A 13,852-nucleotide genomic window follows, 5' to 3' on the forward strand; every position below is an offset into this window, starting at 1 on the left:
GTCCTGTATGCATATCATACCCAGCACAAGAGTCAGAAGGCATGTCTACTGTTTCCTTGATTTCCAGATAGTGCTTAGCCTGGATTTTGACTATGGATAGACAAGGAATTAGGAAGGATTGACAGTTGGGGTGCCTGGGTGGCTCAGTTGGTTAAAGCGCGTGCCTTTGGCTCAGGTCATGATCCCAGGGTCCAGGGATCGAGCCCTGCAATGGGCTCCTTGCTCAGCGGGGAGTCTGCTTCTCCCACTCCCTCTGGCTGCTGCTCCCCCTGCTTGTGCTTTCTCTCTTTCTCTGTCAAATAAACAAAATTTAAAAAAAAAAAAAAAAGGAGTGTTGACAGTTGTACCTAGATAAAAAAACAAAAACAAAAACAAAAACTGTGGATGCCAAATGTTTCAAATGATCACAACTGCCTGATGCTTAGTTATGATGTTTTCTTTTTTTCTTAATCAGGAACACAATCACTACAGCTCCAGTGGGCAATGTTCAGCCCTCGCTAGATACTAGGCGAGGAGTTTTAGAGAGGATTTTTTTCTCACTGTTTCTCACTATGAATTTGCTCTTATAAATAGAGAGGCAACCCTTTGACCACAAAAGGAGTTACACATGAAGGCAATCAAAAGGAGGATCTGCTAAGAATCTCTTCTCCCTTCTCAGACAAATAGGCCTGATGGGGCCCGTGAGCTCTGGCTGGGATGCAATTTTATGCAAACCTGAGTTGGTGATCGTTTATCAAAAGGAGTGACCCAAAACATAGCCTCTCCATGGGATGGTAAAAAAAAAAAACAACGTGGCAGAAATTCACTCCTAAGACTTTATTAGGGAACCCACCAGAGATGCATACAAGAATTTATGAGCATATCTGCATTCTTTTATAACAATATACTGGAAACAGGCAAATATCCACAAGTAGAATTCACTGGGGCAGCCATACAACCCACCGACAGAATTGCAACCGAATGTGTTCAAATGCTTACACGATTCTACACAGAAAACCAGGAAATGCCCTAAGTAATCTCACTATTTTCTTGGCAATGATGCTATTTTTGCATACTACATGGGCTACAAGAGAGTGTGACCATAAGTTTTATATGCACTAGGAAACCAGAAGATTCCTTTGATCCCTTGATGGAGGTGGTCTGAAACCGAGCTCACAGCATCTCTGAGGTATGCCTGTATTTCAGATTATACTCAGGAACTGAAAAAGATAAGGGGCCACAGGTAAGAGCCTTCTCTTAATGATTACAGTGGATCTCATGTGCCTTAGTGAGGGGAGAAGATAGAGCTTGGAGGTTCATCAGTTGAGAATGGGAAACAGAATGCAGAGATTTTCCCAGTGAAAGTCATGTTATCCATGCAGATAAGCTAAATGGTCTTCTACCTCTTTCCATGCTTCCTATATACTGCCAATGTCTGCCATTCTGTGTCAGAGCACAAGAATTTAAAAATATGCTTGGGATTCACAAATGTGTTCTTGGATGTTTGTCCCTCTGGCTCTGTATCCGGCCTCCCTTTTTGTGGCAGGATTGAAGATTAGCTCTGATTTGGGATTATTGACTTTCAGCCATCCCCTACCACTCCCCAACCCTTCATTTTTCCTTCTTGGTCTCAATGCCCCCAACTTCTTGATCTCAGATATCCTCTTTCGGTTTTCATGAATAAGTCTTTTAGTGTCATGAACAAGTCTATCAATAATGATTTTGGGGGCTGGCCTGAAGCCACTCCTTGTGTGCTGTGTCCATGGGCAGTCCCCTGGGCAAAGGGAAGGCCCTGAGGTGGGGCTCGCCGCAGACTGCCCAGTGGGTCCAGACCACAGTCCTTTTCCAGCCCCATGTGGGCAGCTGCTTGAGCACGTTGAAGGCCATGAACTGTACCCATGATCTGACTTTTGCATGTTAGCTGTTATTTCCAGAGAAAACTGGGCCTATACCCATGGTTACAAACAACATGAGATTATGTCCATTTGGGGGAAAATTAAGTGATAGCTTGCACGCTCCTGAATACAGGCCAGTGGTTTGAGCTTCAGGGTTCTCTTTCATTGTTGTTCTAAGGAAAACTGGAGGAAATTATAAGTTCTCAGTTATTCTTTTATGGGCCAGAAAGTTAAGATGCATATAAAAGCGTATCTCCAATATAAGGAAGTGACACTGATTCTAGGAAGAAGAGCAGGCCGTCTTCCTCCACTGTGCTACCTGACGCGTACATGCAGTAGAACTTCAGCATTCATGACCTTGACCTCTACAGTTTTCAGCCAGAGACAGGGACTGTCCGTGACACATACATAGTAATAAACATTTTGAATAATAAACTAGAGTCTGACGCATTCTACAATCTGAACAGCTTAAGTATCCAACAGAAAATTCTCTCGTCAAAGGCGCGGGCTGATTCTATCTTGTTCACATCCAACACAGCGTTTGATGGGCTTCATGTTGGCCGAGGGAAAAAAATGAATGAATCAGACTTTTTTGCTTATTGGTCATAGCTGTGTGTAACTCTTGTCTGTTAATAGATGATCTGTTGCGAAAGTGGTCACGGGGTGAGAAATAAAACTTGATAAAGCCAATTAGCTTTTGTTGTAAAACTGCCTGGGAAACTGATGCTTCTCCTTGGAAGTAGGATGTTGTAGGAAGTCTAAATGCAGACTCTCTATTTTTAGGTTGGAATTATGAATGTACCATCATTCATCCAAGAATTTTTTTTTCCTCTGGCTGCTTCTTTCATGAGAGGTATTAAGTTAGAAAATGGGGAGAGGGGGCTGAGACCAGTGATGGTCTGTTATACACTAATAATCCCCAAGTCGTGGATTACTTCTTAGCTTAACCTTGAACCTGAACGTTGTCTTCATGTGTGTGTTGGGGTTTGGGCTGTCAGGTGGGGCATCGGGAGAGCTGGCGAACGGGGTAGTCTTTCCAAATATTGCAGTTACCTGTTCAGAGGCATTTGGTGGTAAATGCATGTAAGGTACTGGTGAATTTTAATTTCTGGAGAACACCAGGTGCTGTGTGTGTAGTTACAGTAAGCCCTGTGGGAGTTATCTAAATAGCCTTTCCTTCCTTCAGAGGAAGGAGGCAGGAGGAAGAAGAGAGAGGGGAAAAGCAAGGGAAAAAGGGCAGGGGAGGGAAGGGAGTAGGAAGAGAAGAAGGAAGACAAGAACAGAGAAAGGAGCAACTAATTAATTTCAATAGGTTAATATTTCCACCTTCTCCATTTTGACAGCATTATCAAAACCTTTTCATTATGCTTAAAGAGTTAATAGTACAACTGACCATTAACCTGGGGCAAAAACCAGAAGTCCAAATGAAACAGGATTGTTTCCTACATGATCTTTCCCCACAATTCCTTCTTGTCCTCCTGGTCTGTCTTAGTTGAATGCTCAGGGGACTTTTCCTCAACCTATGGCTGGAGCAGCTCCCCCTCCCCCCAGCCAGGCTGCAGACCCTCACGAAGAGGCCTGCTTGCTTTGCGCCCTTGTCTTTTCAGTAAGTTTCACGTTCACTTGAACCCCTAGGCTCTCCAGGTATCCCCCCATGCTTTCCAGGAAGGTTAGGCTCTTCTCTCATTTTGAGCTCACGACATACAAGGTTATTTTTTTTCTCCTTAATTCTTCATTCTACTCCAAACAACCAGCAACAATCCAAGCGATTTTATTAAACAAATAACAACCCGCATACACAAGCTATAACAGTGACCAAAATGTCAGCTTCTTGCCATTTGGGGAAACCCACATGACTAGGTTCACAGGAATAACAAAAGTAGTCATAAAGGGTTTAAACCACTATGTCCAGGGAATGGAATGGGAAACAGTAATGGGTCTTACATTTCTATGCAGTCTTAGAAGCTGCCATTTTAACAAGGATCAAGAGCTTATGTACAAGACCACAACACAAAGCCCCTTTGAAATGTGGTTCTGTCGGTGATCAGTTCAATTTTGCACAGTATACAGTACTGGAAGTGTTGCTAAGGCTTAGCATCGCACAGAGCTCTGTAATGGCCAGAGACTTGGTATGCAGATGCTGGTTAGCCCCACAGGATGATGGGCCTGGCAAGTGAGAAGATCCATCTAGAACACTGGTCTTCGGTCAGAGAGTCTTAGTTGAGAAGTGTCTATATTTACTGCTTTGCTGTGCCATGGCTGTTTACTGATATGTATTATACTTCATTTGCAAAGATGAGACAGCCTTTCTCTAGGTAAGTGATACACCTTGAATGTTTTTTTTTGTTTGCTTGCTTGTTTGGCTCTAGATGTACATTGCCGTAGGCAAAACATGTGTTTCTCACAAGTGAAATGCAAACAAGAAATTTTATCAATGAATCATGATTTTAGTGTAGAAAATGCTCTTGTGTGGAAAGTATTGTGTCTTGTTTCTCTTTTGATCCTTGGGTCCTAGAACACTGTAATATGACCGAGCTCCATATTAATGGATATATGCTTCCATGAATCAGGTAGGATTTCAAAAACACCTTCCTTGGGTAGATACTTCTGACTCCTGTTTTGGAGTCTGATCTACTCAGTTGTGGAAAGTGAAGGGTGTAGGTACCAGGCTGTGAGCCTGCTGATCTAAGGCCTCCTTGCTGACATGCTGGGAATTCCCAGTCAACGTTCATGGCAACTCGGGGAGCCCTTTGGGTAGAGTGAGGATGGTGGAGACTGGACTTTCAAAGAATCTGTATGTGGCTGTTTTATACAGACTGAGGTGGTGAAGTGTGATCTCATGACTTCAAAGAAAATCATGGAATCCCACACCTCAGAGATCCTACTCCCTTACAAGAGCTTTGACTGAAATTCTCTTCAAGTATAAAGAACTTCATTCAGATTTCTCTGGAATGAGGGAAATGCAATAAATACACCGTAAGGACTCCTGAAATAGGATTTTCTTGTTCCTCTCTCTTCCAAACCACAACCATGAATTAAGGAAAGAAGGAAATTCTATTTTCCTTCCAGCCCAATACTGGTCCCCACCTTATTTCTCACCGACCAGAAGTATGATCAAGTAAAACTTATTCACTAGCAGCAAGGGGATCTCTTTTCCTGGTTCTGTTCCCCAGTCAGCCCTTCCCAGATCCACTCTGGCCTCCCAGACCTTACAAGACCGTGATTCCTAGCAAACATCTGAGGAATAGGAACTCTGACATCATAACAAAAGTCCTTTCCTAAACTAAACAATACTTACAAAAACCATATAGTCACCCTTCAAAGAATTCATTCTCCAGTTTAAAAAATTCACACTCCATGTCTTAAAGTGAGTTACACTTAGCAAGTAAAAGAGCTTGTTCCATGTTATTCATACTTCTACGCTCCATGTTCTGGCCCAGAGTGAGGGTGGTCAAGGAATCAGTTTTCTCTCTCTCTCTCTCTCTCTCTCTCTCTCTCTGTGTGTGTGTGTGTGTGTTTTGCCCTCTTTAATTCAACGACCCACTTATAGCTCGGTCAGTACTATTGGCTGATCATCTGAACACCAGCTGTGGTTTCTTTTCTAACTCTCTATTTGGATGTAGCCAGCGAGCATGAGTCCAAATGAAATTACCTCTATCTGCTGTTTCCTGTCCTCTAACTGAATGTTCTGACCGTATGTTTGGTTTATTCGAGAGAGAGACTTCTCCCTCATTTTTTAACAACTTGTTTTTGCTAGGGTCCTAATAAGTGTTCCCAAGGCCCTGAGTGGTGGGACAGCTTGCCAGGTGTCACCTGCAAAGCATAACCTCATTTCCAGGGATGTGAGGCAAGCTTGGTTCTTGAGTCATGGACCTTTTTTTAAACAATATTTTTAAATGTAGGCAAACAAATGAAAGGCTGCATATCATTTCAGTAAATGCTCTTTTTTCCCCACTCTAGCCCAAAACAGTAACTCAGTCTGGGAGTTCTAGGCCAAAACTTTTATCTTAAAAGGCTCTATGCTGGGGGGGGGGGGGGGGGAAAGCATATGTTTTGGATGGGGGCATGTGTGTAGAGCTCTACGTGTCTTGCGCCGGCATCCGTTTTGTGGCTGGTAGCCTCTGTTTTAAGGCTCAGATGCTTTAGCAAGAGTCTTCCTTTTCTGAGTCTGACCTATGCCTGTTAACCTCCAAGATGCTCCCTTGGTGGCCCTGAGCCCCGGACTCCACCTGTGCTTTTTTTTTTCTAGATGTGAACCTTCAGCTCCTGTCTCAGTTTCTCTAATCAAGCTGCCCATCCTCTGGGTTCTTCCACCAAACCTCCAAATCTTCTCTACCACTTGCTGTCCCTAAATTTTACGACAACAGCCACCAGTTATGAAGTTCTTCTCTCAGAGGAAGTTGAGCACGGAGTTTAAGACCATGGGTTCCGATGGTTTTGTTTTGAAGGCTGAGGATTCCACATGCTAAACTAACCTCTCCCTCCTCAGCTCCCTCATCCACGAAGTGAGGCTGACAATTCAACCTCCCTCACAGTACTGTGTGACACCTGGATCCCTAAAGTACCTGGAGTACTCTTCCTGGCAGACAGGAAACCGCATTCAGTGTTAGCTGCTAACTGTTACCACACTCGGGTTCTGTGGTAGCAGATGACCCCACTGACCCCCTCCTCCTCTACGATCTCGTCTTCTAGAGCACAAGCACTTCCAACAGACAGAATATGGTTAGAACGATAGAGGTCACTTCTGAGATTATGCTGGAAAAAGACTGTGACTTGTTTGGAATATTCTGTTTAGCGGCCTCTTGGATTGCTCACTCTGGCGGAAGCTGGCTGCCCCAGAGAGGCTGCTGTGAGAGCGTGGGTGCGGATCCTGGGAAGGCACCTGGAGATGACGGCAGCTCAGTGGACGCCTTGGTTGCAGGAGGGTGAGAGACCCACCCTAGCTGCTCCTAGACTCCTGACCCACAGGACTGGTGAGATAATGAATACTCCTTGTGACCAGCTGTTACATTCGAGGGTGATTTGTTACACAGCAACAGATAACTAATACAGGTGCCATGCTAGTCACTTCACGTGAGAGATCTTCTTTATCATTGCGGCCACTGAAAAGTGTAGGACATGTTACCCAATTTATGAGTGAAGCAGTGGAGAATAAGAGAAATTAAGTCATTTGACCACACACAGGAATGTTGGCGGAGCCCAAATTTGGATACAAATCTTCCTGTCTGCCAAGTGCATCCACTGGTCTTTATTGCCTTTCCCATGAAGCAAATGAGTTCTTACTTTGGGTTTTTCATTCAGGCGATCAGCTCATTACCCCATCCTTCACGGAATCATCATGCCAACGTTCATCGATCATTTACTGGTCCAACAGTAATGTGCTGGACACTGCACTGAGGGTGAACAAGGTTAACAAGATGGCTGCCCTCAACAAGCTCCCAGCCCAGAGATGGCACTCAAGCAAAAGACATGGAAATAATAAGTTCACATTGTGGTAAGCCTGTGGCTCGCATAAACAGCGTGGCAGGACAAGCTTGGTGGGGGTGAAGGGAGAGAGGTCCCTTGGATCGTCAGGTGACATGCTGACATCAGAAGGGTGAGGTCAAGCCAGCCATGGGCAGGAAGGCTTTCAGAGAGAGCTATCCAAGAGACCGGGCTTCTCTCTCCTTCATTTTCTCTTCTTTGCTTTTCTACTCCTGGTTCTTTAAACTCAACCCCCCAACCTCAAAACTTGTCTTACCGGTCTAGGCTTGGAACTGCCTACTGCTTGCGGCCAAATTATGTTCTTCTCTGATGAGTTCAAATAGTGCACATTTGCATTAGCCCTTCAAGGCTGCTCTGTATTCTCTTTCATGAATTTGCAAATATTTTCCCAATTTAAAAGACCACAACATTTTCCCAAGCCTTGTTTCCTTTCTGTATGTGCCAGGTCGCCCAACCTTACATCTGGCTTTTCCCTTCATTCATAAAGGGATTATAATCGTAATATTGTGAATGGAATGTGCATTGACTAATACATAGAATGTTCTAGAAGGACATGTTAATGTTGATAAATGTAAAGATATTTGCTATCCAGTCACTACAGCTCACGATAATGTTGTATATGAATGATGGGAGAAATTCAAATATACATTAAATAGTAAGAAATAACTCATTTTTCTTATGGGAGCTTCTATTCTAGCCAGAACCCTAGCTCTCATCCTAACCATGAAAAGTAGAATATTAGTTTGAACATATTTTAGCTGATGGCCCATTCCTTGCACATAGTCTTTCAGCTCATAATGTAGTATCTTGTTTGAAATACGGATAGCTTTCATTTTAATGTCTCAGAAAGTACTATTAAGAAGGACCCATCCCACATATGAGGCGATGAGAGGCTGGTGGGGGAGGTGGTGGGAGAAAAATATGGGAAAGGAGAGAAATGATGGAAGGAGCAGTGGTCCAAGGGGGTCTTATGGTGAATTACATTCTTACATAGCACCTGAAAATGGAGGAAAGGATACTTAAAGCAAATCATGGAAGCCTTCCAAACAAATCTTATATATTGGCTCAATAAAGAAATATTGACACATTTGCAGCTTTTATAGTATTTATGATCATCATGGAAATTTGGCTTAAAATTCAAGCTTAATTTCTATACTCAAGTATGGGCATTGCTCATGCAGTAATTAAAGACTTTTTTTTTTTTAGCATGAATTCAGTCTATTCCTGCAATATGTTCTGTGGGCTATAGCACTACCAAAAACAAACATCCCCCTTAGTACAGACTGGGATATTAAAACATGATTTATAAATGATACTAAAACTAAAACACAAGCAATCTGGCCTGAAAATAACCATTGTGGTCTTTCAGCTGTTAAGCAACTGTGTTAGCTGGAGTCCACAGCTGGTCTTTTGATTGCTGGAAGAAACGGATTGGTTAAATAACTCAATTTTAGTCTTACAAAGTTTATCTACTTAACCACAGTGGAGAACAGCCTCATGCTGAAATGGTGGCATTTTCCAACACATTTGGCAAGTGTACCTCCAGTGAGTTTACAATATTGGGCTTCCCACAGTGATGTCCTATTATCGCACAGCCTCAGAATTTAGACATATTTGGGTCCTGTTAGGATGGATGACCGGGTGTGTCAGTCAGGATTCTTCAGAGAAACAGAACCGTGTGTGTGTAGGTGGGTAGGTGGGTGGTGTGTGTTTAGAGAGAGAGAGTAAGATTTTAAGAAATTGGTTCATTATTGGCTTATGCAACTGGGAGGACTGGCGAGTCGGGAAATCTTTAGGGCTGGCAGATGGAAACTCAGACAAGAGTTGAGGTGGTAGTTTTTTTTTTTAATTTTTTATTTTTTATAAACATATATATATATATATATATTATAATTTTTTATTTTTTATAAACATATATTTTTATCCCCAGGGGTACAGGTCTGTGAATCACCAGGTTTACACACTTCACAGCACTCACCAAAGCACATACCCTCCCCAATGTCCATAATCCCACCCCCTTCTCCCAAATCCCCTCCCCCCAGCAACCCTCAGTTTGTTTTATGAGATTAAGAGTCACTTATGGTTTGTCTCCCTCCCAATCCCATCTTGTTTCATTTATTCTTCTCCTACCCACCTAAGCCCCCATGTTGCATCACCACTTCCTCATATCAGGGAGATCATACGATAGTTGTCTTTCTCCGCTTGACTTATTTCGCTAAGCATGATACGCTCTAGTTCCATCCGTGTTGTCGCAAATGGCAAGATTTCATTTCTTTTGATGGCTGCATAGTATTCCATTGTGTATATATACCACATCTTCTTGATCCATTCATCTGTTGATGGACATCTAGGTTCTTTCCATAGTTTGGCTATTGTGGACATTGCTGCTATAAACATTCGGGTGCACGTGCCCCTTTGGATCACTACGTTTGTATCTTTAGGGTAAATACCCAATAGTGCAATTGCTGGGTCATAGGGCAGTTCTATTTTCAACATTTTGAGGAACCTCCATGCTGTTTTCCAGAGTGGCTGCACCAGCTTGCATTCCCACCAACAGTGTAGGAGGGTTCCCCTTTCTCTGCATCCTCGCCAGCATCTGTTATTTCCTGACTTGTTGATTTTAGCCATTCTGACTGGTGTGAGGTGATATCTCATTGTGGTTTTGATTTGTATTTCCCTGATGCCGAGTGATATGGAGCATTTTTTCATGTGTCTGTTGGCCATCTGGATGTCTTCTTTGCAGAAATGTCTGTTCATGTCCTCTGCCCATTTCTTGATTGGATTATTTGTTCTTTGGGTGTTGAGTTTGCTAAGTTCTTTATAGATTTTGGACACTAGTCCTTTATCTGATATGTCGTTTGCAAATATCTTCTCCCATTCTGTCAGTTGTCTTTTGATTTTGTTAACTGTTTCCTTTGCTGTGCAAAAGCTTTTGATCTTGATGAAATCCCAATAGTTCATTTTGGCCCTTGCTTCCCTTGCCTTTGGCGATGTTCCTAGGAAGATGTTGCTGCGGCTGAGGTCGAAGAGGTTGCTGCCTGTGTTCTCCTCAAGGATTTTGATGGATTCCTTTCTCACATTGAGGTCCTTCATCCATTTTGAGTCTATTTTTGTGTGTGGTGTAAGGAAATGGTCCAATTTGATTTTTCTGCATGTGGCTGTCCAATTTTCCCAGCACCATTTATTGAAGAGGCTGTCTTTTTTCCATTGGACATTCTTTCCTGCTTTGTTGAAGATTAGTTGACCATAGAGTTGAGGGTCTATTTCTGGGCTCTCTCTTCTGTTCCATTGATCTTTGTGTCTGTTTTTGTGCCAGTACCATGCTGTCTTGATGATGACAGCTTTGTAATAGAGCTTGAAGTCCGGAATTGTGATGCCACCAACTTTGGCTTTCTTTTTCAATATCCCTTTGGCTATTCGAGGTCTTTTCTGGTTCCATATAAATTTTGGAATTATTTGTTCCATTTCTTTGGAAAAGATGGATGGTACTTTGATAGGAATTGCATTAAGTGTGTAGATTGCTTTAGGTAGCATAGACATTTTCACAATATTTATTCTTCCAATCCAGGAGCATGGAACATTTTTCCATTTCTTTGTGTCTTCCTCAATTTCTTTCACGAGTACTTTATAGTTTTCTGAGTATAGATTCTTAGCCTCTTTGGTTAGGTTTATTCCTAGGTATCTTATGGTTTGGGGTGCAATTGTAAATGGGATTGACTCCTTAATTTCTCTTTCTTCTGTCTTGTTGTTGGTGTAGAGAAATGCAACTGATTTCTGTGCATTGATTTTATATCTTGACACTTTACTGAATTCCTGTACAAGTTCTAGCCATTTTGGAGTGGAGTCTTTTGGGTTTTCCACATATAGTATCATATCATCTGCGAAGAGTGATAATTTTACTTCTTCTTTGCCAATTTGGATGCCTTTAATTTCCTTTTGTTGTCTGATTGCTGAGGCTAGGACTTCTAGTACTATGTTGAATAGCAGTGGTGATAATGGACATCCCTGCTGTGTTCCTGACCTTAGCGGAAAAGCTTTCAGTTTTTCTCCATTGAGAATGATATTTGCGGTGGGTTTTTCATAGATGGCTTTGATGATATTGAGGTATGTGCCCTCTATCCCTACACTTTGAAGAGTTTTGATCAGGAAGGGATGCTGTACTTTGTCAAATGCTTTTTCAGCATCTATGGAGAGTATCATATGGTTCTGGTTCTTTCTTTTATTGATGTGTTGTATCACATTGACTGATTTGCGGATGTTGAACCAACCTTGCAGCCCTTGAATAAATCCCACTTGGTCGTGGTGAATAATCCTTTTAATGTACTTTGAATCCTATTGGCTAGTATTTTGGTGAGAATTTTCGCATCTGTGTTCATAAAGGATATTGGTCTATAGCTCTCTTTTTTGATGGGATCCTTGTCTGGTTTTGGGATCAAGGTGATGCTGGCCTCATAAAATGAGTTTGGAAGTTTTCCTTCCATTTCTATTTTTTGGAACAGTTTCAGGAGAGTAGGAATTAGTTCCTCTTTAAATGTTTGGTAGAATTCCCCAGGGAAGCCGTCTGGCCCTGGGCTTTTGTTTGTTTGGAGATTTTTAATGACTGTTTCAATCTCCTTACTGGTTATGGGTCTGTTCAGGCTTTCTATTTCTTCCTGGTTCAGTTGTGGTAATTTATATGTTTCTAGGAATGCATCCATTTCTTCCAGATTGTCAAATTTATTGGCGTAGAGTTGCTCATAGTATGTTCTTATAATAGTTTGTATTTCTTTGGTGTTAGTTGTGATCTCTCCTCTTTCATTCATGATTTTATTTATTTGGGTCCTTTCTCTTTTCTTTTTGATAAGTCGGGCCAGGGGTTTATCAATTTTATTAATTCTTTCAAAGAACCAGCTCCTAGTTTTATTGACTTGTTCTATTGTTTTTTTGGTTTCTATTTCATTGATTTCCGCTCTGATCTTTATGAATTCTCTTCTTCTGCTGGGCTTAGGGTTTCTTTCTTGTTCTTTCTCCAGCTCCTTTAGGTATAGGGTTAGGTTGTGTACCTGAGACCTTTCTTGTTTCTTGAGAAAGGCTTGTACCACTATATATTTTCCTCTCAGGACTGCCTTTGTTGTGTCCCACAGATTTTGAACTGTTGTGTTTTTATTATCATTTGTTTCCATGATTTTTTTCAATTCTTCTTTAATTTCCCGGTTGGCCCATTCATTCTTTAGAAGGATGCTGTTTAGTCTCCATGTATTTGGGTTCTTTCCAAACTTCCTCTTGTGGTTGAGTTCTAGCTTCAGAGCATTGTGGTCTGAAAATATGTAGGGAATGATCCCAATCTTTTGATACCGGCTGAGTCCTGATTTAGGACCGAGGATGTGATCTATTCTGGAGAATGTTCCATGTTCACTAGAGAAGAATGTGTATTCTGTTGCTTTGGGATGAAATGTTCTGAATATATCTGTGATGTCCATCTGGTCCAGTGTGTCGTTTAAGGCCTTTATTTCCTTGTTGATCTTTTGCTTGGATGATCTGTCCATTTCTGTGAGGGGAGTGTTAAAGTCCCCTACTATTTTTGTATTATTGTTGATGTGTTTCTTTGATTTTGTTATTAATTGGTTTATATAGTTGGCTGCTCCCACATTGGGGGCATAGATATTTAAAATTGTTAGATCTTCTTGTTGGACCGACCCTGTGAGTATGATATAGTGTCCTTCCTCATCTCTTATTATAGTCTTTGGCTTAAAACCTAATTGATCTGATATAAGGATTGCCACTCCTGCTTTCTTCTGATGTCCATTAGCATGGTAAATTCTTTTCCACCCCCTCACTTTAAATCTGGAGGTGTCTTCGGGCTTAAAATGAGTTTCTTGGAGGCAACATATAGATGGGTTTTGTTTTTTTATCCATTCTTATACCCTGTGTCTTTTGATTGGGGCATTTAGCCCATTAACATTCAGGGTAACTATTGAGAGATATGAATTTAGTGCCATTGTATTGCCTGTAAGGTGACTGTTACTGTATATGGTCTCTGTTCCTTTCTGATCTACCACCTGTAGGCTCTCTCTTTGCTTAGAGGACCCCTTTCAATATTTCCTGTAGAGCTGGTTTGGTGTTTGCAAATTCTTTCAGTTTTTGTTTGTCCTGGAAGCTTTTAATCTCTCCTCCTATTTTCAATGATAGCCTAGCTGGATATAGTATTCTTGGCTGCATGTTTTTCTCGTTTAGTGCTCTGAAAATATCATGCCAGCTCTTTCTGGCCTGCCAGGTCTCTGTGGATAAGTCAGCTGCCAATCTAATATTTTTACCATTGTATGTTACAGACTTCTTTTCCCGGGCTGCTTTCAGGATTTTCTCTTTGTCACTAAGACTTGTAAATTTTACTATTAGGTGACGGGGTGTGGGCCTATTCTTATTGATTTTGAGGGGCATTCTCTGAACCTCCTGAATTTTGATGCTCGTTCCCTTTGCCATATTGGGGAAATTCTCCCCAATAATTCTCTCCAGTA

The sequence above is a fragment of the Mustela erminea genome, chromosome 14, assembly GCF_009829155.1.
Source record: "Mustela erminea isolate mMusErm1 chromosome 14, mMusErm1.Pri, whole genome shotgun sequence".
NCBI lineage: Eukaryota > Metazoa > Chordata > Mammalia > Carnivora > Mustelidae > Mustela > Mustela erminea.